Genomic DNA, 27,524 nt, shown 5'->3' with positions numbered 1-27,524 from the left:
ACAATACTTCAGTTAGAGAACACAAATCTTCTATTCAGCATCGTGAATAGAAGACCATCAGGATATTTTATGGGAAATATAATGTCCATTTCTTCAGTACAGGGATTGGTTGCACTTGGAACTGCTCTAGGAAATTTGAACGCCCTATGGTTTTGAAAGGGAAAGTTTCCCATGTAGAAAAGGTCAATAGATAGTATTGTTGTCTATTTTTTGGCTACATAAGTGTTGGACAGGTTCCTTCTCTAGAAAGAAAGATATTTTGTATTTGGGATCATTTGTAGTGGTAGTCCTAGAGCCTTTCCCCAGTGCTGAATTGAAGTACTATCCATCTACCCTTGAGCTTGCAGAAAACAATAGCAGCATGAGTTGTGTTGTTCTCATTGTTGATCTCTGTCCTGCCTCTGTTGCTGTTTTTCCTACTCACTGCTGTTTCCTTAGTCACATACAGAATCTTGATAAGGCAGCATGATCATGAACAGACTCTGTGTTCAATCTTTTATGTATAATACTTATGTTGGAAAGATGGACATACATCTCTGGTTATTTAGGGATGAATCTGGAATGCAGTTGCAATGTGGTCATTCCTGTCTCATTACAGAAATGCTTAGCTGTCAGCATCTAAAGGACTGGTGCTGGCTGGGATGGAATTTGCCTACAATTAATTTTATCTGATTTCTAATCTTGTATTATTAGTTGTTATCCACTGAAGCTGATGTAAAATACTGTATTTATTTCTGAGAAGGTAAATTATTTTTGGTTTCATAGTGTCTGAAGATGTTACATGTTTGTCAGCATGAATTTATGCATTGTTTGTTTCTGTTAATTTGTTTTTATATTTGAATTGTGTATTGCAGTAGAGGTTTTATTTCTTTATTTTCTAGATTCAAATGTTACTCTGGAACCAGTGGTAATCAAAAGCAGAGACAAGCCTAAACCCTGATTCATGGTTGCTATGGGAGTTTGGCCATAGTTCTTGCTCTTTGTTTAACACCTTTGTGCAGTGACTTAGAGAGATGGCTTTTAATAAATATGCATAATAAATTAGCAGCAAAATATTATGGGGTAATTAGAAAAATAGATTAAAATATTGTATTTTCCAAAACTCAGATAAATTCAGCCGTTATACAAGTATATGTGACTGGGTTGTTGTTGTTTTTTTTTTGCAATTATTGTTTGCATTTTAAAAATATAGACAAAGGTTTTGTTTAGTCCATTTCTTTAGATAAATAGTAACTTTAAAAAAAATATTGCTTGATTTTATAGAACTAGAATTCAGTTTGCATCATGGGACTTTACGGCATCTTGCTTCTTTCTACTGTGTCCTTTGTATTTAAAAAAAAATCTGGTCCTGAGGGTTGGGGGATCTTTTGGAATGCTACAGGATATGGTATGTGATGGGGTGCAGTTGAGTAAAGTGGGAAGTTATTAAAAATGAACACTTATCTGCTTGTATTTTCTACATTCTTACTGTTGTAGGCTAATTATTTATACAGCTTGGGTGCCAGACAACATATATGAAAGTGAATCTTATTTGATTTTGTTGTCATTAATTAAAAGTAAGCAGATTTCTTCTTGACAACAATGAGAAAATTACCTCTGTTTCAATAAAGCATTGAAAGATTAACTGCCTCATTTAAATGTTCATCTAAATACATTTTGTGGCACAATTAAACATTGTAATTTTAAGGACAGACTTCTTGTGTCTTGCACAAGTTCTGAAGGTGAAGGCAGTGAATTATTTATTGAGAATACCATTAAATCATGTTCTTCTGGGAAGGCTTGATTCTTCTCATTGATTTCTTTAGAAGAACAGGTTACTTCTTTTTTAGCTACTGTAGCAATTGTGTAAAGTTTCTTTGGTGCCATTATTAAGAAGTTTATTATCTACAATTTTTATTGCTTCTGAGTTCCTGAAATGTTTTGCTTATGAATGAATGAAAAAAAGAAGAAAACTTGTAGCACAAAATGATTATTTAGCTGTGTTTGTTTTAATCTAATATGCTCAATAATACAAGTTATTGGGTGGATTACAAAGTTACTAAAACATTGTAATACCTTGCCCCCCTCCAAATTCCAATAACAATTAATGCAAAGTTCATTTTTGTTTCAGCAGCTGCAAATGGAGAAAAATAGTTATAATTAGGACTAACAGCATAGGTGCCTTTTGCTAACCACAGCGATGCCAAAATGCTGAAAGATGGGTCATGATGTAATGATGATGAAAGCTCTACTTTTTTATACTTGTGTCACAAGTTTGGAAGGGCTAAAGTTGTGATGCATGTTTTGTTACTGTCCCTATTGTTCCTCTCCCTGTGAGTACCTGTGCAATAGTTTTCCATTAAGAAATGTTGTAAAATATAATTTACTGAATACGTGAGGTCTAAGCAGGCTAGAAGGATGGGACCACGTCTGCTGGCATCATCCATTTTTCTTTCTGAACTCATCACAGTGTAACCCATTGAGGAGTTGTGTTGCGCCTCAGTGCAACACAGCACATAATCACAAATCCTACCTTCAGGCTCTGTGATTGTGTGGAGCCTTGTACTTCTATTCAATGAAGTGTGTATACAATGCCCCTTCAGATTTCCTTCCTGGATATGAGGATGCTGTGGAAAGGAAAAGGAGAGATACAAGGATACATGAGTCTTAGCCAATTGAGTAACTCTATCCTTCCATCCTGTACCAGCCTCTCTGCAAATCATTCCCATTATCAAATTAATAATGAAATTGCTGTAAAGATTTTCATGTGTGGATTTAATGGAACCCACAACACCATTACTTATTATGTAGCATGGATCACAATTTTCTAAAACAGCCTTTAAAGCCCTGCCAAAATCAACATCAGAGAGAGGAAGTTTTGGCTTTCAGCAACTATGTTTTTATGGTGATCCAAGTGTACTTTCTCACCTCTGCAACTTTTACATTCTTGTTGTCAGTTCTCCCTATCAGACATGTTCTTCAGACAACATTCATATCTGACTTGGCCATGGAAGACAAACTTGGTCAGCTGGCTGGTAGAAAAGATCATTAGCATTCTGCTGTTAGAAGCAGGTAACCAGTGCTTTTGAACAGAATGACTGTGAAGAACAGAATTTCTCTCTTCTTTGTCAGTGATTCTGTAAAAAATCAATGGTTTCCTACACTAGGAAACCAGCAATATACCAGGATGTCTCTGGAGCATGGAATTAATCCTCATTTTTTTCTCCCTTCCACTAGTCCTACTTGGAAGGAGGACTGGGCAGTGGACATACTTTTTTTTTTGTTGCCTCCAAATCCTGATCCAGGAACTGATGTGACTCTTTAGGACCAAGAAAATTGATATGTCTTACAAACATGCATACTCACACCTCCACCAGCTGAAAAAAATGGACTCTTTTCTATAAAAGCTTATGCCATAACATTTTGCTGCTTTACACAAACGGCCTATTCAGTTTCATTTCTCCTTAGTGTAGCACCCATATTATTTTGGTCTACCATATTATTTTGGTCTGTGAAGCAGGAAATTTCATATGTATGAGAGAAAAAAACACAGCAGTAATGAATGAAAGGACTAATATTAACTATCTTTTCAGGGAACTCAAATCAGTTGCCCGAGGCAATTATCTCACTTTGTGTAATGGCAGGATGGCCCTGACCTTCATGATGGTACAACAGGTTTTTGTTACAAGAGTATAATATAATGGCCCTTCCTGATATACTTTACAGGGGACTTTTCTCTGTTTCACATATGCCCTTGATTGGCAAGGACTCTTGGAACATTTTGTTAAGTTTCCACTAAGTTTTCCAAAACTAATACCAATCATGTCTCCCTACTGCAAGTGAGGTGCTTTCTATGCACACAAAGAACAGCAGGAAATGGCTGCCTGGATTTGGACAGTCCACCCTCTCAGAATTCATGGCATTGCATTTACCTTTCTGTCCTCTGTGACAGAGTGTCCCTTCCTCCATGGTAACCCAGGCCGCATATGTTGCAACATTTTACCAGCTAAAGAGGTGTAATGATTCCTGCGTATTCAGCTACAATCAATTGGCCCAAACACATTAATTGTGGAATGAGATATTATGTGCACAATTGCAGAGGGTGGAAAGTTTTTGTTAGCCTTTATATTCTTGCCATGCCTTTATTTTTTATAACATGTAAAAAGAGTGGAACTGCATTAAGCGGTAATAAGAGTTGCCCTCTGTATTATTACTGCATCTGTTGTGGTGCTTGCTTCTGTATGAAGCTGGAATTAAATAATGCTACTGATTATACCAATGAACGTTCCTGAACAGCATAACAGCATGGGAGTCAATATTGCTTAGCACCTCTCAACCTACAGATGAAGGACGGATGCAGAGAGCTCCTTAGCAAGTGTCTACCCCAGTGACAACCCAGTCAGTAAGGTTCAATTTCTCTTGCTGCTGGAAATGTTTCATCTCATTTGGCTGCAAAACCCAGAAGAATGTTTAAAATACCTTTGTGAATCACAGACAAAGCTAATTGGTTCTACCTGTTCTATACAGACTGCTCCTTCATAATGAATCATAATAATGTAATAATAGGAAGTTGTTAAATTTATATGCTGCCTGACTCCCAGGGACTCTGGGTGGTTTTGAGCATTGCACTGGATAGATTTGTTGTCATATACAGTATATTCAGATCTAAATATAGCTATAAGCTGTCTCCTTTAAGGGCCAACCACAAACAGAGTAAAGAGATTCTCTCTATTTCCCTCTGTGTACCTCCCCAGCAAGCAACATGGTCCTTTCTTCATAGCACTGCCTTTCTTTTTCTTATTGAGAACTTGGATAAGTTATTACTAGTTGTAGGATCACAGAAGAGACACTGGGACAGGGACTACATCTTATGTCATGACTTCATTTTTACAGCCAGATTCCTCCCATGGCTATTTTAACTTGCCTCCAAACTGTCATGTCTTGCCATTCTTTATTAGCTATGGCTTCCTCAGCTTAGTGCCCTCCAGATGTGTTGAGCTACAACTCAGATAATTCTAACCAGTGCCATGCAGGATGGGAATTATGAGAGTCTTAATTTCAATACCTCTAGAGGATACTAGGCTGGAGAAATTTAAATGAAAATAATGCTGGGAAAAGATTTTGTGAAAGCCTTCATGGCCTCATCTTCATGGACTGACTACTGATGGAAAGTATTGCAAGATTATAATCAGACATAACTATGGCTTTTATTGAAAACATTATATTCACTATAGCATATTCACAGAGTATTGTAATTTAACTCATTGACTGTCAGGACTAAACCGCAAATTGTTATTATAAGAGATCCAGGAACCAGAAATCAGGAGCATATAGTTCCTCATAGAGGATAGCCAAATAGCAAACTAATGGTTCTTGGACTTAAGTCCAGCAACTCCTGATTATGTAATTAGGCTTAATTGAGTACAAACATTTGCATGGAGATCCTTTAATCAATTTAATTGCAATTCATCTCATGCGGAATAAAATTGTCTTGTAATAGGTTTTTGAAAGCCTACTGGCTTGAAATGGTATAACTAAATCACAATAAAATATACATCTAACATATTCCACCCAGTTGTTTTCTTCTGTTTCCTTTGAGGGTCATTAATGCAGCATGTCTTTCGACAAACCTATAAATTTCCAAAAGGGATTTTTTCTAGAATGTATGTGTCCACTACTTAATGTGGTCTTCTACAAGTAATGTACAATCATTTGCACATGACTCTTCTTAAGGTATGGATATCCAAAATTAAATATCAAGACAAAATCCATATATAGATACATTGGGGACAAATTCAGTTTTCAACACCTCACTAGCAAGGGCTGGATTTACGGAAAGCATTAACTATGTTTGTTTGAACTATGATGTATTAAATAAGCTACAATTGACAGTTTTACACACAATACTAAGCCATAAAGCAGGTTTTACAATGTACATGATGATTTAACTCATACTGTATAGGAACAAATGGCTCGCAATGAATTTCTGGCTGGGATCAAAAACATTACATGATTACAGTGAATCACTGGCTACTTGAATCACCAGAGTTACTCTGGATGGTGGATTTAATACCAACAACTGGACAGTACCAGACTGTTCACAGTATAAATGAGACTAACAGCTCTCTTTGTCAGTAATCTCTGATGGTTGTGCAGCCATGTTCTATGCTTTGAAACACAAGTGTTTTGCAGTTACCTATTAGTGACAGATAGAGGTCTTCTATAAGAAAGTAGAAAATTTTTTGTATTATGGAGTAATGGTCAAAGTAGCATGCTAAATGCATGCATTGCTGACTAAATCTATAATTTAGATTGTCCAAAAATATATTAAAAGAATATTAAAGTATATAAAAATATAAAAATATTTTGCTATACATCCTTAGAATGTTCTTACGCTATTAAAAGACTGTAAAATAATATCCTGGAGTTAAATGTGAAATCATTATAACTGAAGGAAAAAAAATATACATTTTATTGGAATTTTACTTAACATTCCAGATTAACTTAATCATAGGATGGCATTCACTTCAGGAAATATATGGAGAACCTGAAGCAGATTATATGATGATAATATTGCATCAGACACTGCTTGGGATGGATTATAACATAGTAAACTACCTGGATAAACACACAGGTTCAGGGATGTTTCTCTGAAGTGTGAAATCCTGGCAGTGCAGCATGGTATCAACATCTCCTCTGATTGTGCTCAATATCCTAATATGTTCCCGCCATTAATAATTATAGGAAGAGTGAAAATCTGCTTCCAACATCACACTTGAACTTTATTACAGCTGAATGAATTATTCAGGTAAATGGCTAATCCAGTTTTGGGACAGTTACTGTTGAATATATTAGTTGGATTATATCAGTTTAAAATGTATATTTTAAGGGGAACTGTACCCTAGGAAACTACTGAATCCAAATTGTAAGCTCCACAAGCCATTGTGTGGGTCCATAGCTTCTTAGAATGGGTTTTGACATAGTTGTGTGCCTGTGTGTGTACTACATACTACATGTGTTTATAGAAATACAATCTTCATAGACGATCTGTGAAGTCAAGTTACCTGAGGTATTACTTTGTTTTTTTCAGTTTAAAGTACAGTGCAGACTGAAATTACTTTTGCTTTTTTTTTTTAACATGGCTAGTTAAAATATAAACACTAAATTTTAAAATTTCTAATAAAGGGACTAATTATGGGTCTGAATTCTGAGTAGAAATGAGGTGGCTGGATCAAATCTGTTGTTTCATGAGACAAAATACAGTTCTTATGAAGTGATTGAAACCGCAGTGCTGTGTGGGTCATTTGCTGCTTTATAGTGACAAAGAATAGCAAACAATGGCTATGTATGCACAACAAGTTAAACCAAACATTAGCTAGCCCCATTTTTAAATATTGTGTTATGAGAATCTGTTCCTTGCATAAGTGTTTGGTACAAGCTACAATGACACCATGTGCATCAGGACATCATTGTACCAATCATGCAAATTACATAATGTGTGTCATGATAAAACTGACAAAAATCAAATGTCTTGCATCATTTGCATGATGACTTCATGAATAAATAAAAATGGTGGATGCCCATGAATCTGTGGAGCCAATTAATTCCATAAACTCAGTTAACTATGGATATGCCTGCATAGCCTCTGGGTTTTCTAAGTGGTTCCATTCAGTATTCAGTCTCTCAGTAAAATGCCAGATGGAAAGGGAGAAAGAATGTACTTAAAAAAAATAGCAAGTCTATCATCTAATCATAGGGGTTAAAAAAAACCCCAACATCTTAGGGTGGACTTTTTCACCAGGTATTGTGGTATGTAAAGGAGCAGTGGGTACCACTTTTTATTTCTGGCTACATTCCTCTCCATCACTCTGCAACCTGTATGGTTGCTGCTTTTCTGACCTGAGAAGACTACACCGGAGACGTTCCTTCATAGTAACTTCTGTAGGGATTAATTGAAGCACAGAAAGCTAGGATTCATACAGACCACTAAAAGGAAATAAGCCTGAGCTACAGCATACCTAAAATAAGTGAAGAAGCCATTAATCTCTCCATTCAGAATTTCACCAGGGTGTTCTTCTTTTCCCCATCAAATTCAATATGAGCTTGAAAAAAGTAATGTAAAGATCACATCATGCCTTCTGAAACCTGGGTGACAATTCTGTAGATCAGAAGTACAAAACTTGCTTATTATGTCTTCTGTTGAATTTTATAATTCAGATACTCTTTTTTCTTCATCTTTTAAATATTTCTTTCTTATTTCTGTAGTTAGAACTTCTGTAAGTCAGCCTTAATATTAGAAATTATATATAGATTGAAGTGTTTAAAGGCTGTTTTGTAGAAATAGAGGTATAACTTGAATTTAGTTGGACAAGACAATAAATACTGTGCATTTTACTGACATCCTGTTTTAACACTGGGAATGAGATAATGGAAACAGGTGTTTTTAATGAGTAACATATCATTAGTTTTTTTTGAAAATGCCAGGAGTTTCTACATGATCATGAAATTAAAAATGTCTTCATGTGTATACATTTTGTATTTCATGCTCTTCTGCTTCAACACTTCCTGGTACTTTTGTAACAGGTAGGTTTATCTTCATGAAAATGTTGTGGAAAATCTAAGCCAGGAGTCCTAGGCATCAAGGGAGCCATTTCAGCTCATGCTTATTTAGGCAATTTATTGAAGATGATTAACCTTCTCATACACACACTCTTGTAACAAAGTTCTAAGCAGGTTCATTGATAAGTAAAGATAGGGATTTACACACTAGTAAATGTGCCTAGAGCTGCAATCTTAAATGGTTAAATGAGGCCATGCAAGGCCTATACAGCCTGTGAACCATTCAATCAAATGGTTCTTGCAAGCAATAATATGTGGATGGTGGTCAGCATTAATCTTGGTGTGTTTTTAAAAGTATTTTAAAGCAGGTCTTATCAAACTCCATAACCCCCTAAAATGATAAAAATTGGCTGAATCCCTATGAATAAAATAACTTCTTGAAGGTTAAGGTTGGACAAGAAATAAATAGGCCACTTATTTTTAATAATTAAATTTATCAAATGAAACAATGATAGCATCTTACAACTTTATTACCCATGAGACGTTTATTTTATAAACAAATACACAATGGAATTTAAAAACCTATCTTTTAATGGGGAAGGAGGGACTTGCTTGCTTTTGCATAATTCCAGAAATGCAGGCTTTGTTTTGAAGAAAACCCTGCTTATTAATTTGAAAGAGAGTTTCTTTGCTGTAAATCAGTTTCTCTTAAACTTAAAATGCTGTAGCTTAAAAACCACTAGCAGGCTCTAAGTTGCTTGGGGCCCTCTCTTTCCTGCACAGCCACACTAGGATAACAGCCATAGCATTCCCGTTCACTTCCGCCCAACTTGCTGCATTAATCCCTTAGTCCATTCTTGCAGTTTCTTCCCTTCTGCTACTTCACAACCAGTCCTCCCTCTGTGCCAGTTCCCTCTGGAGAGTTAGAATCTATGTAGAAGTCTTGTGCCCTCCAGACATGCTTGAAAGACAAATGCAGTTATGTTTTAAAAAATGGACTTCATACAGAGTTGTGGAACATCTGATATTTTTATATCAGAAGTGAAATCTGTTTGAAAGGAACTTGTGAGGAAGGCAGTCTTTTTAATGCTGCATTATGTCCTAAAAGAAAAGAAAAGGGAAAAATGAAGCAAGAGTCTTTATAGAGAGAGAGAATGTTTGCTTGCTTGTATCTGTATTGTAACATAACAGTGGAGAGTTGAACACTGATTAGAAGATCAAACACCCAGTTACTATGGTAACCGTGACCTGCTGCAAGAATAATTAGTAGTAAGAAGCAATAGTGTCAGAAGGGACAGCAAACTGCCCCAAAATCCTAGTGTAGTTACTGATCTGAATCAGTTCCATCTGGTTCAATCAATGCAGACATATGATAGGGGCATTCTTTGTTCCTGGAGTTTGCCAATATATTTTCTTTGTGAGATCTAACACCTGTGTCATCTTTTCTGCCACTCCCATGAGGCTATGACTGGAAACCTTGCATGTTTTGAAGCGGAACACTCTTGTGAATTGCTTCTGAAGATATAATCAGATGATTTGGCATTTTAACTCATAGAAGATGAGGTTACATAGAGAGCATATCATGGCCATTTGTTGTTCTACTAAAGAATAAAGGATGCTTGGTTTTATAATGTATATGAGGGGATCCCCATACTGATCATTTGGTGATCATGGTGCCTTATAGGATGTTGGTGCCATAATAGGATGTTGGTGAAAATATTAAGCTGTCAGTGCTACCAATAGCTCGCTCTTTATAGTGAGAGCTAATGGGAGAAGGAGGCTGAAACAATTGCACAAGAAAGAAAGCATACACAGCTTAATGAAGAAAAATAAAACATAATTTCTTGATATAAGTCATTTAGAATTAAGATCTATCTATCTATATCTATCTACCCCAAATGATCTATTACTATATGGTATTGTAGTATAACAGCAAAAACATATTGTAACAGTACTGTGAAATTATTTTAAGCAGGTTTTTCTACAAATTGCCCATCAGCTGTAATCTTGGCCAGAAATGCTTGCTTAGGAAAGAGGTATGCGTGTAATATGTTTGCTGAATATGGATATGTTTAACAAGAGGCATTGTGAGAGATATCTTCCACACATTTTTCTGTCCGTGCTCCGCCTCGGCCCCCTCCATTTCAGATCGGAATGTGGAAATGTTGACAAGCAATTGCCACTTTACATGGGCTATGAGGAGCAGAACGCAGATATTCCACTGAGTTATGGAAAAGCTGGGTGTTAGAGTTAGTTCTCACACAGTAAAAAAAAAACATGATAACGAGTTTGATGTTTGCAAAAACAAAGGACTGATAGAAACAGACCAGCCTGCTCAAAAAGTAGGCAAGTAGTCTGTCTGTTAGATAGGGAAGGAGAAAAATATGCAGGAGAGTTTGAATACTGTTTTATAGAGAATGTTTTTTCTTGAAAAATAGCTGTTGCTGAAATTGTTTGGGTTATGGCTTCCTAACTTTCTTCAGTTACATCGTTATCAGAATTTCTTGGACTTCTTGTGAACTTGCCTAAATGGTTCAGTCCTCTAAGTACAGTGAGGTTTGACAGTGGGAGAAATGTCACTAAAATTAATCCAAGGTTATAAGGTTGAATCAGTAGCCTTAATTATCAGAGACAACAACTGATGGAAATGGTGTCCATGCTGGTGTTACAGGAACTATTGACTTCCATGTTCAGTTTCTTGGGAAACTTCAGCTAAATTCAAACTTGCCTATAACCTGATAGATTGTTGCCTCTCCTTTATTCCTGCATGAACACGAGAACTCGCACACCCCCAGAAAATTGGACTGATGTCTACAGATCTACTAGGGACTCTGCTGTGATTAGTTAGCAAATGTCTTGCTCCAGCTTCCAACATTAGTTGCTGCCAGTGGTAAAACTGTATGTGATCATGAATTGGTTTGTCCAGCAAGTGGGGAGGAATCCACCACAGGAGAGATTGGCCATATCTTAGCAGGGTCCCAGGAGATACATGTGCCAGGCAAGTATGATGCAACAACTTTCAAGTGTATTGCCTTCTTAGCACAAAGAGAGTTGTGTATGTCTCAGAGACCAGAAACAGGTTTATTGATAAGCACGATGTAGAGGAAACTTTAAAGTGAGCTATCCCATTATTGATCAAGGCCATTAATTTGCTGGATATTATTTGACTTAGACAACATTATGTTTCTGAGGGCCAGCTTTAATGATCCAATCAGGCAAATGGGAGTCAAATGCAAAATTTGCCATCTCCAGGGTAAGTGTTTGGTATGGAAATATATTCTTGGCAATAGATATGACTTGGAATGAGAGGGGCTTAGGCGACTAGCTTAAAGAAGTACTGCCTAATGAGATATAGGACAAATTAGTATGAAATGGCACTCCTAAGATAATGACTGGAGTAATCCAAATCTGCCTACTACTGCTTGCTTTTGGTATCTTCTCCTTCTTGTCATGGACTCTGGAGACTTCAGAGACTGAGCCCACATAGCAGAAATTAAAAGAAAGTCACTCTGCTGAGGAAAAATCGTGCCATCGCAAACAGGTCCTATGCATATACTTCCTAGAATTGGGTTATTTCACATAAGGGTATCCAGCTAAACTGACCAGCCTGAGATGCTGAAATAGGGGACATTTTGCTAGCAAATACCCTATCTGGCCCAATCCAGGTATATACCAGGAAATCCCAGTAACCAGGACTTCCAGGATGCAACGAACAGAAATTCACAGGGCGGATTGCTGTGGAACAGCTAATTAACACTTAATCCAGTCAAACTGAAAACCTGAGCTGGAACCAGAATCAAACTTTAGACTCTGATAGACTGGTGTAACTATGTCATTTCACTGAATCTTCCATTCGGCATAGCCATACTCTGCCCACTTAGTGCATCTATCCTAAGTCAGTTTGGTTGAAACCACTGATGACTAGCTCATATACTCAGACCCTGTTACTAGACACAGAACCAATGCAACTCACCACTGGCAACCACCATGAGTTTTTCCTGTTCTATTTGGCCTCCCTCTTGTGTTTTCAAGTAGTCCTGGAATTATTTCAGACTTACAATGACATCGCCTTAAATTCCTCTGGATGCAAGACTGATAACCTGCAGTGAGACATCCAGCTGTCTTCCAAATATTTATATAATGTACTTGGGATGGGTGATCATCTTCTTTTCCATAACCTATGGTCTTTCATCAGCGCAGTTATTTAAAATTATGTCTTTTTATGCCATGCATGTTGCCATGCCAAGCTTCAGACTGGCAAGCCCATTAGTTTGCTGCAATCCATATTCATTCCACAGGGGGTCCTTCCACAGTTTATTTTGATTTTATAACTATCTAGCCACTTGTCAAAGATCTTAAAGAACTTTTGGTGGTTGTTGACCTTTCTTTCAGGTGCTCTATTTCGTGCCCTGCCATGGCTTCCACTCTGCTGTTCAGCAGATTTTCTGGATCCATTTTCTCCCCATCATCTGACTTTAGACAGGCACCTGCATTTTATGGCTTCTGGTTGCCTTTTTCAATGAATGGATATTAAACTTCACCTATCTTTGGCCTATCATCTATGGTCAGCTCAAGAGATAGAACTAATATCACCTTGCAACCATACCCTTATCCTCCCTTTCAGGACAGCTGGACAGAGTTTGCTTATAATAACTCTGCTCATACGTCACTAAACTATCTTCCTTTGAAGCAATCTAGGGTACACTTTCTGACTGCCTCCTGACTCTTATCTTTGCCAGAGGCCTCCTAATTCCTTGAGGAGCTTCATGTAATGGGCTGTGAGAATAACCTTGAGAGACAGGAGGAACAGCCGCAGCCTAGGCAATGGTCTGATAATAGAAATTTGAGTCCAAAGCAGGAATGGGGACGGAGAAAGCGTCTTAGAATTGACTCTCCCTAGTTCTCTGGAAAGTAAAGGCAGGAAGGGGAAAGTGCTCTCAGACTTGCAAGATTCTGTTACAGTACATTGCAATAAAAGTAGTATTAGTATCATGATTTTGGTTTCCTGGTCTGGACTACCTCAAAGGGCTGACACTTCTTTGGGAACAGCTGGACTATACCTAGATCTCCTATAAGCATTTTAATATTTACCTTTCTAGGAAGCCACCCAGCCCACAATTGCTGGGAGGGGATTCATATGGTTTTCTACCAAGTGTCTCCTCTCCATGTTCTGTTCCAAGATGGTGATGCCAAATATATTGACCAATTTAACTGTTTTGCTGCAAATCAATCTAACCACCTTTTGTTTAGAACTTCCTGATATACTGGAGATACACCCAGTTTTTCATTGTCCTCTAGTGTTTGGGAGCATCATCCATGCTCCTCGTTTATATTAGCTCCACCATCCCCTTCCATCTTGTTGGATGGAGAGGTTTGCTTGTTTGTTTATTGTATTTATATAGCTGCCCATCTCACGCAAAGTGACTCTGGGTGGCATACAACAATTAAAAAAGAATAAATACATAAAAACAGTTACAAATAAAAAACTATAAAAGCACACAGAACAGGAGGGGATAAAAGGTTGTAGTGGAATGCATTCTGATTTTTCATACAGGAAATTTCATGCAGTAGAAATTGATTGAAAGGTTTACATGGATAATGATAATTCCTGGGAACCTACAGCTGATGTGAATTCATCCCAGCTTCTTCACTACTTCCATTTGCTCCTCAATTCAAATTACCTGACTGGGCATACAAAGAGGTTTCCACCACTGCCACTAATTCAGATTTGGGAAGAAGGGGGAGCTTGATGAAAGGGGAGAGACTTGGGTTTTGATAGGTGAGCGTACAGAGACTAATCCCCTGATGAGTCTTCTAGCTTCAAGACTTGAGGGAACTATGGACAGGAGAATGGTATGGGAGATATGTAGGAACAGGAATGTTAAAAATGTCAAGTTATTGCTGCCTTGCATGGACCATGGGGAATTCACATGAAGTTTACCATTAAGTTATGGAAAAGTGGGAGGAGGGGGGAGGCACCAACATTAACCCAAGTGTTGGTGGCAGAGCAGTGTCAACTGTCTGAGGCAATAACTGTTGGAAATAGATTCTGTGCTGGTGTTAAGTTTCTTGGGAAGTTAAGGATTGACAATGTAGGAGATACTCATTTGTCCCAATGTGTATCACTTTATATTTTCTTAAACTGAATTACCAGTCTAACTAATTTAATCTAATCTGCAAACTTGACAAGCTTGTTCCTTATCCCTCTGTTGTTAGTTTTTAAACAAGTTGAGAAGCACTGATCCCAACTTACCACAGTGAGGAACTTCAATTCTTACTTCCCTATATTGAGAAAATTGCCTGTTTACTTTTATTCTTGACTTTCTATTTTTTTTTTATGCCATTAGCAGTTCATTAAAGGACAGACTCCTTATCCCATGGCCACCAGCACATCTTCATAAAACATGTCCTGTGAAAGACATGTCTAAATCATAAAGTCTTCCCCTTGATAACCATACAGTATGTGATGAAAAGAACCCCTTGACCAGAGATGAAAGATTCTGTTTTCTATCTCCAGAAGGTAACTGCCAGCATTTTACAAGAAAAAGGAAACACAGAAGTCCAGGTATATGTAACAGATGCAAGTTAATAGGAATGATTAATGACAGATGAAATGAGATATTGAATCAAGATAGAATTAGATTTAGCTGGATAAACTATAGCTTAGTATGCCTCTTTGCTCTGTGCCATGTGGTATTCAAAGTTCAGGCCTAACAGACAACTGGAATGAGAATGGAAGGAATTACATGTCAACGATGGTATCCAAACATAAGCAGGATATATTTGGGATTTGGGCCTTCGGTGGAAGAGCACGGGAGCATTGATAAGTGCACCTTCACTGTCAGGCCTGTGGGCAAAAGGAAGTATTCACAGAACCATAAAAACTAAACCAAGCTCCCCAAAAATTGCAGTTGAAATGGACATCAGAAAAGTTGGAAAGGCCACAGTGTTTAATGGGAGGGCAAAAGGTAGAGAACAAGAACTGACAACACTGAATAAAAAGGAAATCTGGGACATCAAGCAGTGCTGGTTGGCATGGAGCTGGAAACAGCAGCAAAATATAAAGCAGAGCCACAGAACTGTCAGCATTTGACCTGCACCACAGTTATCAGGAGGTTGGGCTGGTGTGGTTCCATAAGGAGAGAGCCAAATCAAAGCAAGTGAACAAACACAGCTACACTCTTCAGAAAGAGAATAATAAATCAGACCTTGAAGGCAAGAAATCTCCAAGATGTTCAGCCTGAAGTTTACTCATGTATCAGGGACTCCAATCAGTTACCTTTCTTGTGTTTGTTTCACGCTTGGCTTTTATCCCTACTTAAAACGACTGTATGTAGTAAAAGAGAGAAGGCAGATCATACCTAGTCATGGAAGTTGCTTTGGCTGGCTAGTTTTATGCACAAAGAATGTGTTGTATTCTGGTATCTTTTCTTTTCTTTTTTCTTTTCCTTTTATTATTTTCTTTTATTTTCTGATATATTTTATTTTCTGGTATCTTTTATTGTCTGCTGAGAATTTTTACCACTAGAACAGTCAAAACAATTGTTTTGAGTCCTGCCAGCTTGAATATATATTCTCTTTGGGCAATATGTTTTCGCACAATTCCTTTGTTTGTTTATTTACTAGATTTGTGTGTTTGCTACCATTAGAGTCTCGGGTTCATAACAATAACAACTACACAAACAATAATAATTAAGATATCCACAGTAAATAAGTTAAATTTAGTTATTTATTTTATTTATGTATCAAATGGATACGCCACCCATCTCACTAGACAAGTGACTCTAGGCGGCTTACACATAAAAAATGATAAAAACAATAGAAATCTTTACAAAATATAATAAATAAATAAATAAATAAATAAATAAATAAATAAAGTAATTAAACAGTATCAACTCTGCTCTCCCCACCACTACACAATATATCAAAATAACAGGAAACTTTAAAATAGGTGGTATCAATTCCATAAATCCTCCAAAATCTTTCTGTTTTTAATACCTTTAGGAAGGTTAATAAAATGGGAGCCCATTTGGTTTCCAGAAGGAGGCTATTCTGTGATGCAAATGCACCAACAGAGAAGCAGTGCCTGTGAGTTCAGCCCCCCAACCTTGCAAAAATGAGGGGCCAATAACAACTTTTTCAGGACCTGTGAGTTGGACGGGTTGAATTCAGTCATAGTGGATGATCCTGTAAGTATCTTGGTGCAAAGCCACACAATATTTATTACGTCCCCTAATGGCTTGCTAGTCCTATTGTGAACTGGTCACCATGTTTATATTTTTACATCTTGCTGGAATTTCATATGTAAATTAGATAGTTGGATATTATGTAGAGGGCAAACATAATTCCGTTCCCACTTATTTACCTTGGTACTGCTTTTCCCTCCATACTTATATAAAAAAAACAGATAAGCCAAAAAAATATAAAAGCTGTATGTTTCTCAGTGTTAGAAAATATACCCATCATAGAAATGATGTCAGATTGAATTCCTGATATTTAAAAGTAGGTCTACAAAAGCGTTTAAACCTGGATAGCAGCTGATAGTGTAGAAAACAGTCTTACAGACTATAACACTGTTGTACAGGTAGTCCTTGTTTACAAACCACTTATTCAGCGACTGTTCAAAGTTACGATGGTGCTGAACAAATGGGACTTATGACCGGTCCTCAAAGTTTCAACTGTTGCAGTGCCTCCACAGTGATGTGGTGATTTGGGTGCTTGTAACCAGCCTGTATTTCTGACCATCACAGCATCCTGCAGCCACATGATCACCATTTGCGACCTTCCTTGCTGGCTTCCCACAAGCAAAGTCAGTGGGGAATCTGGCAGGAAGTAGCTAGCTGCAGTCATGTGATGTCACTGCTTAATGACCATGCAGGATTTGCTTTACGACTGCAACTGGAACTGCTAGAATTGCCATCGTAAGTCAGCACAATCATGTGATTTTTCACTTTATCACTCCATTGCTTAGTGATGGAGTTGCCAGTTCCAATTACTGTTGTTAAACAAGGACTACCTGTACAAACATCTACACCCCACTTCTGTAAGCTTCACTCAGAAGCTTTATTGAGTTTAAAGGAATTTCTTCTCAAATTGATCTTAAATTGCATATATGTCAAACATTTGAATAAATCTTTGTATGTTACACTTACAATACTCATTGCACCATGTCATAATTAGGATTGTTGAATAATTCACCACTTTCTAGGCCGTAAACCACACTTTACAAGTCTCAGTGGCTGGGCTCACATATGCTGTTTTACTTCTTAGAAATGATAAAAATGAGCTGTTACCTTTTCTTTGACACAAGCCCTTCCTATGAGGGAGTAACTTCTATAAGTGTAGAAAATTTTGTGTCTTTTTTTGCTCATTAGACAATTTGTAAGATACAGTACTTATTTTTGTCTCATATGGATGTTTAAATTTAGGTGTGGTGATTTGACATCACTACTGGGGGCTGCGCGACATCTAGTGGTGGTAAAGAGAGGTACTTTTATAGCAATTCTTTTAAACTTTGGAAATAACCTGTTCTCACTAGGGAAATTCATTATTATATACAGATTTTTTACTAGAACACATGATTTTGTCATAACATGTCGTTTTCCCTTTTTGTTCACCAGGCTTCATACTATCAGCCTGAATATAAATATAAATGCTTCTCTATTGATATATCAGTTTTCCTTGAGAGGGCAGGTGTTTCAGGTCCCCCACCACCCACATGCCAGGGGATAGCATGAAAAAGAAATTCTGATAAAATTGATGACAACTGTCTTACTATAGTAGACTTAACTTTTAATCAGATGTGTCATTGGAATGGTTTCATTTTTGTTTTGACTTCTGGAAGGTGTCATTTTGTGCAAAATAATGGTAGGCTACCATCAAACTGAGATACTAATTGAAAACAGCAAGAATGAAAAACTCCTGGCAAATTGTATCAGCAGTTTTGAATAGCAGTCAGGAATCCGTTTTGTGGTGAAAAGGAAAGAGGGCATGAGAAGTTTTAAATCAACAGTGCTTTCAGGTTTCAGCTCAGCATTTCTGTACATCTGTAGCCTGCAGTGATTGGACTGGTTAAAGAACGGTAGTAGCATTTTTAGGTTCTGCTGCCTGAAGTTTTAAGTCTTTTTCACACTTGCATCTTCTAGGTCTGGATTATCCATTACATCTAATCTGTTAAATTTATTCTATATCAGTTTGTGAGTTATAATTTAATAGCTAATTTTAATAAGAATCTTTGCCTATCTTTTCTTAACCTGGCATATATATGGTATGTAACTTTTCCTAATATGGCATGCATCTTATCTTTCAGTCTGCCTGTTTATCTAATTTTTAATATTCAGGATTTGTGCAATTTTGAGATAAAAGCTACACTGAAAAATTTGGAAAATATGTGATCTGGAGAATAACTGTGGTTATCAGTCTAGGAAGTCAACTTGGGTTTCCTTAATGATTCAGATTATTCATTATTCCTCCTTAACCCTAGCATCTCTCTATGCACATCATTACATTATTTGGATTTAAAATATTTAGATTCAGAGCAGATTTAGGAAATATGTGGTTTTCTGGACATCTATAAACTCCAGCTCACATCAGGTTTAGCTACCATGGTGAAAAGCAAAAGATTATTGCAGACAGAGCCCAACAGGATTCTGGAGCTAGAGACTATGTATGTGAAAATGAAGATTTCTATATTAGAAGTCTTGTGTGTTTGAAAAAAATGACATTTTAAAATATCTTTAATCTGGACACAATAGTTTTTGGTTTACAGCTCAAGTAACATTTCCAACAGTTAAGTGTGACCTCTTGTGGCAACTAGGGTGAATAGCTCTTAATTTAAACCATGAGAGAGACACAAAAGAGATCACTTATCTGTTTTACAGAATGTGGTTTAAGGAATAACTATACTGTAATCAAACTTAAGGGATAATAACAATTTCTAATAATGGACTAAATATTTTCTACCAATACCCAATTGGTAGAATAATTTAAATAATTGAAAGCAGAAAAATGAAACTAACGGATTTATCCAGAAATAATACAAATACTTAGATCAACAACTTGTCCCTGTAGTAGAAAGCTTTTCACAAGCAGCTTCAGAATGAGTAAAGAGAGCCCAGAAAAGAGCCTCATTCTGCTTAAATAAGCAGATACTGGTCACCTTCCTTAACTACTCCCTTTCTCCTCTCTTGCACTATGAAAACAAATGGAGTTTTTAAAAACCTTTTCAAGATAGGAACTGCTGGGGGAATCTGCCAAGATGTAATTCATGATCATCTTTATATGATTCCATAATTCTGATAATTCTGAATGACTTTTCTGGTTGAGCTCACTGGCAGCTGCTGAGAAGGCGAAGTGTTTGAATGTATGTATTTATTTATTTTACACTTCTACCACCATGTTGCTAGCAATAAAATATCATATAGATTAGAATATTTTAATCAAAATATAGACAGATTAATTTGGCTACCCATTGGACATTATGATTTGATACTTTTGGGTAGAATATGGAGTCTCACCTGGCGCTTTGAAGGAAGACACGCAGCCTACCGGGATGAGGTGGACCGGTTGCTTTCGTGGTGCGGAGGCAATAATTTGGCTCTTAATATCAGTAAGACCAAGGAGCTTATAGTGGACTATAGGAGGAATAGATTAGATGTCCAGCCCCTGGTTATCAATGGAGACTGAGTGGAGCGGGTGGCCAGTTTTAAGTTTCTGGGTGTTACTATAAAGGAGGACTTGACCTGGGGTGCTCATATTGCAGCCTTGGTTAAGAGGGCCCAGCAGAGATTATACTACCTGAGACTTCTCAGGAAACAACAACTGAATGAAAAACTGCTGGTGACCTTCTACCACTGTACCATTGAGAGCATTTTGACCTACTGCACCTGTGTATGGTTTGCTAACTGCACAGTGGCGGATAGGAAAGTGCTCCAGAGGGTTACCATCACTGCCCAGAGGATCATTGGTTGCCCTCTCCCCTCTTTGGAAGAACTTTATAGTTCCCGCTGCCTTAAGAAGGCTCAAAACATTCTTAAGGATCCATCCCACCCGGGACATTCTTTGAACTATTACCATCTGGCAGATGGTACAGGATAATAAAAACAAGGACGAATAGGCTGAAGAATAGCTTCTATCTTAGAGCTGTAACTATATTGAATTCTATCGTATAGTGCAGTATTAATGCAGCATCAGGGGTTGTGCAATATGGAATGTGAAGGTTGTGTTATATGTGTTTTATGTGTGGTATGTGTTTTATGTGTTCTATGGTTTTTATATTTTTAAAGTTGTACTGGGGTGGCATTTAATTTCGTTGTACAAGTAGTACAATGACAATAAAGATTTCTATTCTATTCTAAGTTACAACCTTATTTGACTGCTAAGTAGCTTACTGTGTAAAAACCAGTTGGAGCTGAAAGAGCCTTGAATCAGAGATGAAGCTTGGTTGATCTGAAGTTGGATGTGGTTCTTCTGCTCTGGCCGTGTCTCCTGGAGGGGCTTTCCAGCTTTCCAAGGGAGACTCTGTGTGACCCTTTACAGTCAAGACAGGGAGGTCCATCTTTGCTGATCTCTGATCCTTCTCTTGTGGTGGGTAGGTATCACACATGTTTTCTGCACTGGGATGAGAGGAACACCTTACACCTGAAATCAGATTGATTCCAACCCTGCTAGCCTTGCTGAAAGTGTTGAAAACCTGGTTGTTTGCCTAGGCATGGGGTTTGTGAAGTTAGTGAAGCCTGGGTGAGCCAATATGATAATATTTTGCTTTTTATTCTTTGCTGCCATTTTTGTTTTGATTTATATATTAGCACACTATGTTTTTGAGCATGAAACTGAGCAAACTCAGGGAGGCAGTGAAGGACAGGAAGGCCTGGCGCAATATGGTTCATGGGGTCACGAAGAGTTGGACACGACTTAACGACTGAACAACAACAACAACACACTATGTTTTAAGAGTCCTAATATATACTGTGGTTTTCATTTAAACTTTGCTCACCACCGAGGTTCGCTATTGCAAGAGGCAGCCATATATATTGAAATAAATACATAATTTTCCATCACTGTAAATTCCTACTCCTTCTGCAGTTTCTTTGGGCCATGTGTTGGTCCTAGACAAATGAGGTGTATGCAGTAAAGACTGTAGTTTCAGTATCACTGTACCCATTATATCATTCTCTCACCTCATGGGTGGAAACATCCATACTGAACTTAGAGAGGTCCTTACCAGGAAGTTTCTCTGGCTAATGAATTTTAGATTCAACCTGGTTTCCTTGTGCCATCACTTTAGAACTGGCTTTCTAGACTTGTCCTATTTCTCCACATTTGAAGCAATTGGAGACCTAGTCTGTCAAAAAAGTTACCTCCTGTTGGTGGGTTGAGTAATACATGATATGATACAGCCTCTGGATTAACCCTAACCTGCCAGGTTTTCTCCTACTCAAGAATGTCTCAGTCATGTTGGTACTTACCCACCCCAACTCAGCTGGAGAGCTGAATTCTGCCACCTTCTGGGCCATCACTCCTGCTGCTTCTATTGTCTTGGATCCCATTAGGAAGACTTTATCACAGATCTGGTTGGAAATTTGGGTCAATATCTGTTCAAGTTGCATTAGCTCATTGACTTTATAACAGTATTAGTCTAACACAATTGCACCAGCTGGGTAAAATTCTGATAGGAATTGGGCACTTTCCGCCATAAAGACCTGAAGCTTCTTCTGTCATTTTCAGGTGTCAATCCTAATTTACAGAAACTTATCCCAGATCGGTCATCACCCGGGACAAAGACCGTGCTAGGTATTCTAGTTCCTGGACATCTGGTGACAAGGGGGCTACAGGACTCAGGACTGTTGGCTGAGCAACCAGCACCAGCAGCTGCAGGACTACTGGAAGAAAAGTTGTTTACCTGTTACAAATATACAAAGACTGAAAACAAAGAAATAATGATCTGTTATTACAAATCAAGTCCAATGAGAAGAGGATATCTGAAAAGAATGCACCAGTTCTGGAAAGAACAACATCCAGAATCAGAAATAACAGAACAGAAGCTAGCAGATCAATGTTGATTTATAATACAAAATAAAGTATTCACAGAAGTAGAATTGGAAGAACTGAAAAGGTCTCCCCAGGGCAAAGAAATCAAAGCCTTGCCAGAAGTAGCTCAGACTGTAAAGCAAACCAGGGGGAGTTGGCAGTAGAGCAAGCCAGCAGAGCTATTGAATTGTTTTCATTCCCAAACCAGGCACCCTCTCCTCTGCCTTCTTCTCAGAAAGAACAAAACTCTCTACTAAAAAACAATAGGAATTGAAACAAAGAATAACTGAGCAGCTAGAAGAGCACAAAAAGAACATAATAAGGTTGCCTGCATTGATGCTTGTTACAAAGAAACAGCACAAGTATTAAAAGAAGTCAATACTGTAATATCAAATATAAGCACCAGCTCACTGCAAGAAACCAACCAACCAATGTACAGCATGGCTGCCATTATAACTGAATACCTTGGATGCAAAATTAACAAACAAGAAAAAAAAAAGCCAAACAGTGTGTCACCAAAATGGAAGATCACGTTCGAACATAAGATCAGCATGCTAACATCAGATGCAAGCAAGCTAGAACAGATGAAAGAAAAGAAGCTGAAGACAAGAAAAGCAAAGAATACCTGATCAAGAAATATCACTTAAAAACAAGGAAGATCAAAGAAGCACTGGAAATAATAAAGCATCAAATAACAGCCATAGCCAAAAAGATCAGCAGATACAAAGCTTGAATTGCACACTATAGGCAGAATCTCCAATTTCAGTGGAATCAGAAATGTTTCTACCAATCCATCAATGGAGACACTGCAATGAACCAGTCAACACCTGACAAAGAAGAAACAGTACAGTTCTGGGTGCAGCTATGGGTCAACCCAAAGAAATACAACAAGAATGCAGCTTGGATAAAGGAAGTGGATAAGAATAAAAAAAGCTGAAATGAAAGAACTTGTAATAACAGCAGAAATGGTGAAGAAAAAGGAAAGAAAGATCAAGAATTGGTCAGCACCAGGTGAAGATGAACTGCATAGTTTTTGGTTGAAACATCTGACAGGTCTGCACCCACTCATTGCCAAGCAGTTTAACAACATACTGCAAGGAGGTGAAATTGAAGATTGCTTAACATCTGGCAAAACCTACCTGATAATGAAAGATCCAACAAAAGGGGCAGCACTAGGCAACTACAAGCCAATTACCTGCTTACCAACAACTTTCAAATTGCTAACTGGTGTGGTAGTTGATGCAGTCCAACAGCATCTACGTAGCTGAAAACAAGCTCTTTCCATATGAGCAGAAAGGAAACTGCCCAAACAGCAGAGGAACAAAAGATCAGCTCCTAACTGACAAGCTGATTTTGAAAAACTGCAAGAGAAGGAAGACCAACTTGAATGTAACGTGGATTGATTACAAGAAGGCATTTGAGTGCCTGCCACATGATTGGATAATCAAATGCCTAGAAATAACAGGAGTCAGTAGAAACATCAGAAGCTTTGTGCAAACATCAGTGGCATAGTGGAAGACACAGTTGCTGGTCAGTGGTGATAGACTGGTAGAGGTTAACATCAAGAGAGGAATATTTCAAGGAGACTCACTGTCACCACTACTGTTTGTCATTGCATGGATTCCTCTGTCAACAGTACTGAACAAGTCAGGCCATGGCTATCAAACATCAAAAACATCTGCCAGACTATCCACCTCCTTTACATGGATGATCTGAAGCTGTGTGGAAAATCCCCATCTGAAATAGAATCACTGCTCAACACTGTCCGAATATACAGCCAAGATATTGCAATGGAGTTTACTGTATAATTACTATAATCCTTTACCTTACTTTATATTTATACTGTGCTATTATTGTCATTGATATTCATATACTAATTGTATTTTAACAATGACTTTTGGCTTTTAAAATAATATTAAATATTCAATTATCTAAAACTAATGAAATATAAACTCTTTTCCAACAAACTTACTCCTTTTTAATTTTATGATGTTTATAAATTCCCTGTTTATTCATTTGTGTCTTACTTTTCATTTTGGTCTCTTTTCTTATTTGTGTTTTTTAACTTTCTCAAAAATGTTTAATTAAAAACATAATAATAATTAAAAAGAAATGAATAGAATCTTCTGAAACAAAGATCTTCTGCTTCCTTTTATTTGGATTTCCTTTTTCCTGGAATTCCAAACTTTCATCAGAGGCTGTGTAGAGATGATAAATCGCACTCGTTCCCAGCCTCCATCCCCTAGTTTTAGAAGAACCAAGCTTGTTCTGTTTCCACCAGAGAAGGGAGCTGGAATTTCCGTGCGCTTGACAAGGAACATCTTAGCCTTGTGGGTACTGTATGTTGACTGGATGGAAGGCCATTCTCCATTTTGAGGTTGTGGCTTGATGGTCTGGCATGAGAGGCTGCGATACACAACAATTGCAAATACTTCTTCTTTTGTTCAGATATAGTTCTGTTGATAACTACCACCTGATTTTAGTACTAGGGTATACAATTATGATAAACCTTAAACAATTATATAGAAGAATATCTATAAAATGGAGAGAAAGAAAGAAATTTACAAAGGATGAAACAGTTGAAAAGATCATAGGATCATATGATATATAGAGAGAAATATATAGTATTTGTGTGTGTGTGTTTGTGTGCGTGCAAGAGAAAGAGAGAGAAGAAGAGCAAAGAGCAACAGCCAAAGACTGAGGGCTAGTTCTGCCTTACACATGAAGCCAAGTGGATGATTTGGGCCAGTTAGTCTTTCTCAAGGCAAGGCAAACCAGTTCCAAAAAAATATCGCCAAGAAACTGCGTGGACCTTCTGAATAGTCACCAAGATTCAATATTGACTCAAAGAAATGAATAGAATCTTCTGAAACAAAGATCTTCTGCTTCCTTTTATTTGGATTTCCTTTTTTCTGGAATTCCAAACTTTCATCAGAGGCTGTGTAGAGATGATAAATCCCACTCGTTCCCAGCCTCCATCTCCTAGTTTTAGAAGAACCAAGCTTGTTCTGCTTCCACCAGAGAAGGAAGCTGGAATTTCTGTGCGCTTGACAAGGAACATCTTAAAACAGACACACACACACACACACACACACACACGTAAAGAAGTGGAATTGAATAGTGGGATATTTTTCTGTCCCTGTGTATTTTTCCAAGCTATGGCATACAGTATATGAACAGAGCCTGAAGTACATAGATATAATAGTTGTAAAACTGTGAGTTTGTTGTATGGTGTATCTCAGGTAAACTGTTTAAGCTTGGAGTTCCTTGCTCCTTTTCATTCTGTTCTTAGATACCATTTTTTTGCTAAACCATTACTGTTTCCTGCTAAACCATCAGAACTGTAGGTGAATTGCATCTGTTTTGTGCTCTTTTGTTGATGAGAACTACGTAGAAGGAGAGTAATATTCAGGTCAAGATGTACACGATTGCAGTTTTATTTTTTGTATCATTGTGAATGTGTAGCTAAAATAGAATGCACAGAAAAGAAAACCTAAAGGTGCAGCTGATTAACAACAATGAGTGTAAATGTGCCTTTTCATCCTCAGATGTTTGACCAACTAGACAAATGATGATATCTTTAAATAAACTATTAGGTAAGAAGAAACATTTGATGCACTTTGCTCAATTGTAATAGCGTTATCAATTATTTTAGGAAAGCACATATCACGTAATCTTGAAAAAGTTAAATTTCCCTCTTGTAAACCCTATTTATAGTATTTCATGCTAAAAATTTGTTTATTTATTTATTTACTTTACAATGCTCCCATTTTTCTCACACTATCTGGATTTTAAAATGGTAGTTAATAATACTAGCTATAGATAATAATGGATAACTTTATATATCAGCAAAGCACTACACTAGTATTATCTCACTGTAATTTTTACAATAACTATGAAGGTCAAATAACTATTAATCCCCATATTCTAGTAAGGGGAGAGGAAAACTGAGTATGAGGGCAAGCAATTTGCCAAAGGAAATTTAGTGAGATAATGTGAAAGGAGAGATTTTAGTCTGACCCGTAGCTCAGTTTCTTAGCTGCAACTTAAATCAGGTGGCATTGTTCTCTTGGAATGCTTTTCCATATCCTCAAGAAAGTGGGAACCTAAATGCCTTCAAAATAATAAAAATGGAACGCCCTTTTTATTTGCTGTCTATCAGTACTTCAAAAGTTTGTAAAGTCCTGCCTTTTGGGATGCTGCTTAATTAGTACATCATTTCTAAAACTGTACATTGAGCAAAATAGCTCAACTGCATCAGTGTCTTTTAGGGTGCATTTGCTTTGTAACTGCTGGTCAGCAGTTCTATTTAAAACTTCAGGATACGATAGAGATTTGGAATGTGGCTCTCTTAAAAATCTGCTTAGGGAGGATTTTTTAAATGACTGTCTTCAAATGCTCGGCAGATAGATTTGTGCAATGACAGTGGATAAATGTTTGTGCCATAATAGAGTTTTGCTCTTCTTATACTTTTGTGAGTCTATAGATTTTTGATGGAGGGGGCAGGTCCCTCCAACCCACTACTGTTTCTCTTTTATCGACATGAAGATAAAGCCACCTTTTTTGTATATGGAATCCCTGGAGAGCAAAGGAAATAAGGTTCAATCATTTCCCACCCATTGACCCAAATAATCATTGGTCAGAAAAGGGAATGGTGGCTTTTGTCATGGCTTTTGTTGAGTAGCCAAAAGGAAGGACTGTGTGGGAAATGAAGTATGCATAGCAACAACGCCTACAGTTACTATCGCTTGTATTGTTGACAAGGATTTCAGGTGCCAGGTTGCTAACTTGGTGCTGAAAAATTCTGTGTGTTTTTTACCATTTCAATTCAGTCTGGTAAAAAAGAAAAAGCCCTCCAGTTTCTTCTTCTTTCCTTTTATCTGTTGATTTTGCATCGTGGTTTCAAATTGGGTCTGGGACTGTTCCTGACAAAGGCAGTATCTGAGAGCATATGATGG

At 37.4% G+C, this 27,524-nt stretch overlaps 1 protein-coding gene and 1 long non-coding RNA gene across 7 annotated transcripts in view; one reads left to right on the top strand and one right to left on the bottom strand.

Annotated features, from left to right (window-relative positions):
- Positions 1-27,524, top strand: part of ANK2 (ankyrin 2) — a 304,223-nt gene that overhangs the window by 111,804 nt on the left and 164,895 nt on the right. The window lies entirely within an intron of this gene.
- The window catches only part of LOC148216873 (uncharacterized), a 106,470-nt gene that overhangs the window by 53,291 nt on the left and 25,655 nt on the right, over positions 1-27,524 (bottom strand). For both annotated transcript variants that reach the window (XR_015794594.1, XR_015794595.1), the window contains one exon: positions 2,513-2,606. This is a non-coding gene — a long non-coding RNA (uncharacterized LOC148216873). The remainder of the gene's footprint in view (positions 1-2,512; positions 2,607-27,524) is intronic.

This window comes from Python bivittatus, unplaced genomic scaffold (assembly GCF_059951505.1).
Source record: "Python bivittatus isolate LINGU-HERP-01145 unplaced genomic scaffold, Pbiv_v1 ctg000070_np1212, whole genome shotgun sequence".
NCBI lineage: Eukaryota > Metazoa > Chordata > Lepidosauria > Squamata > Pythonidae > Python > Python bivittatus.
This window is presented reverse-complemented; position numbering and strand designations above follow the sequence as displayed.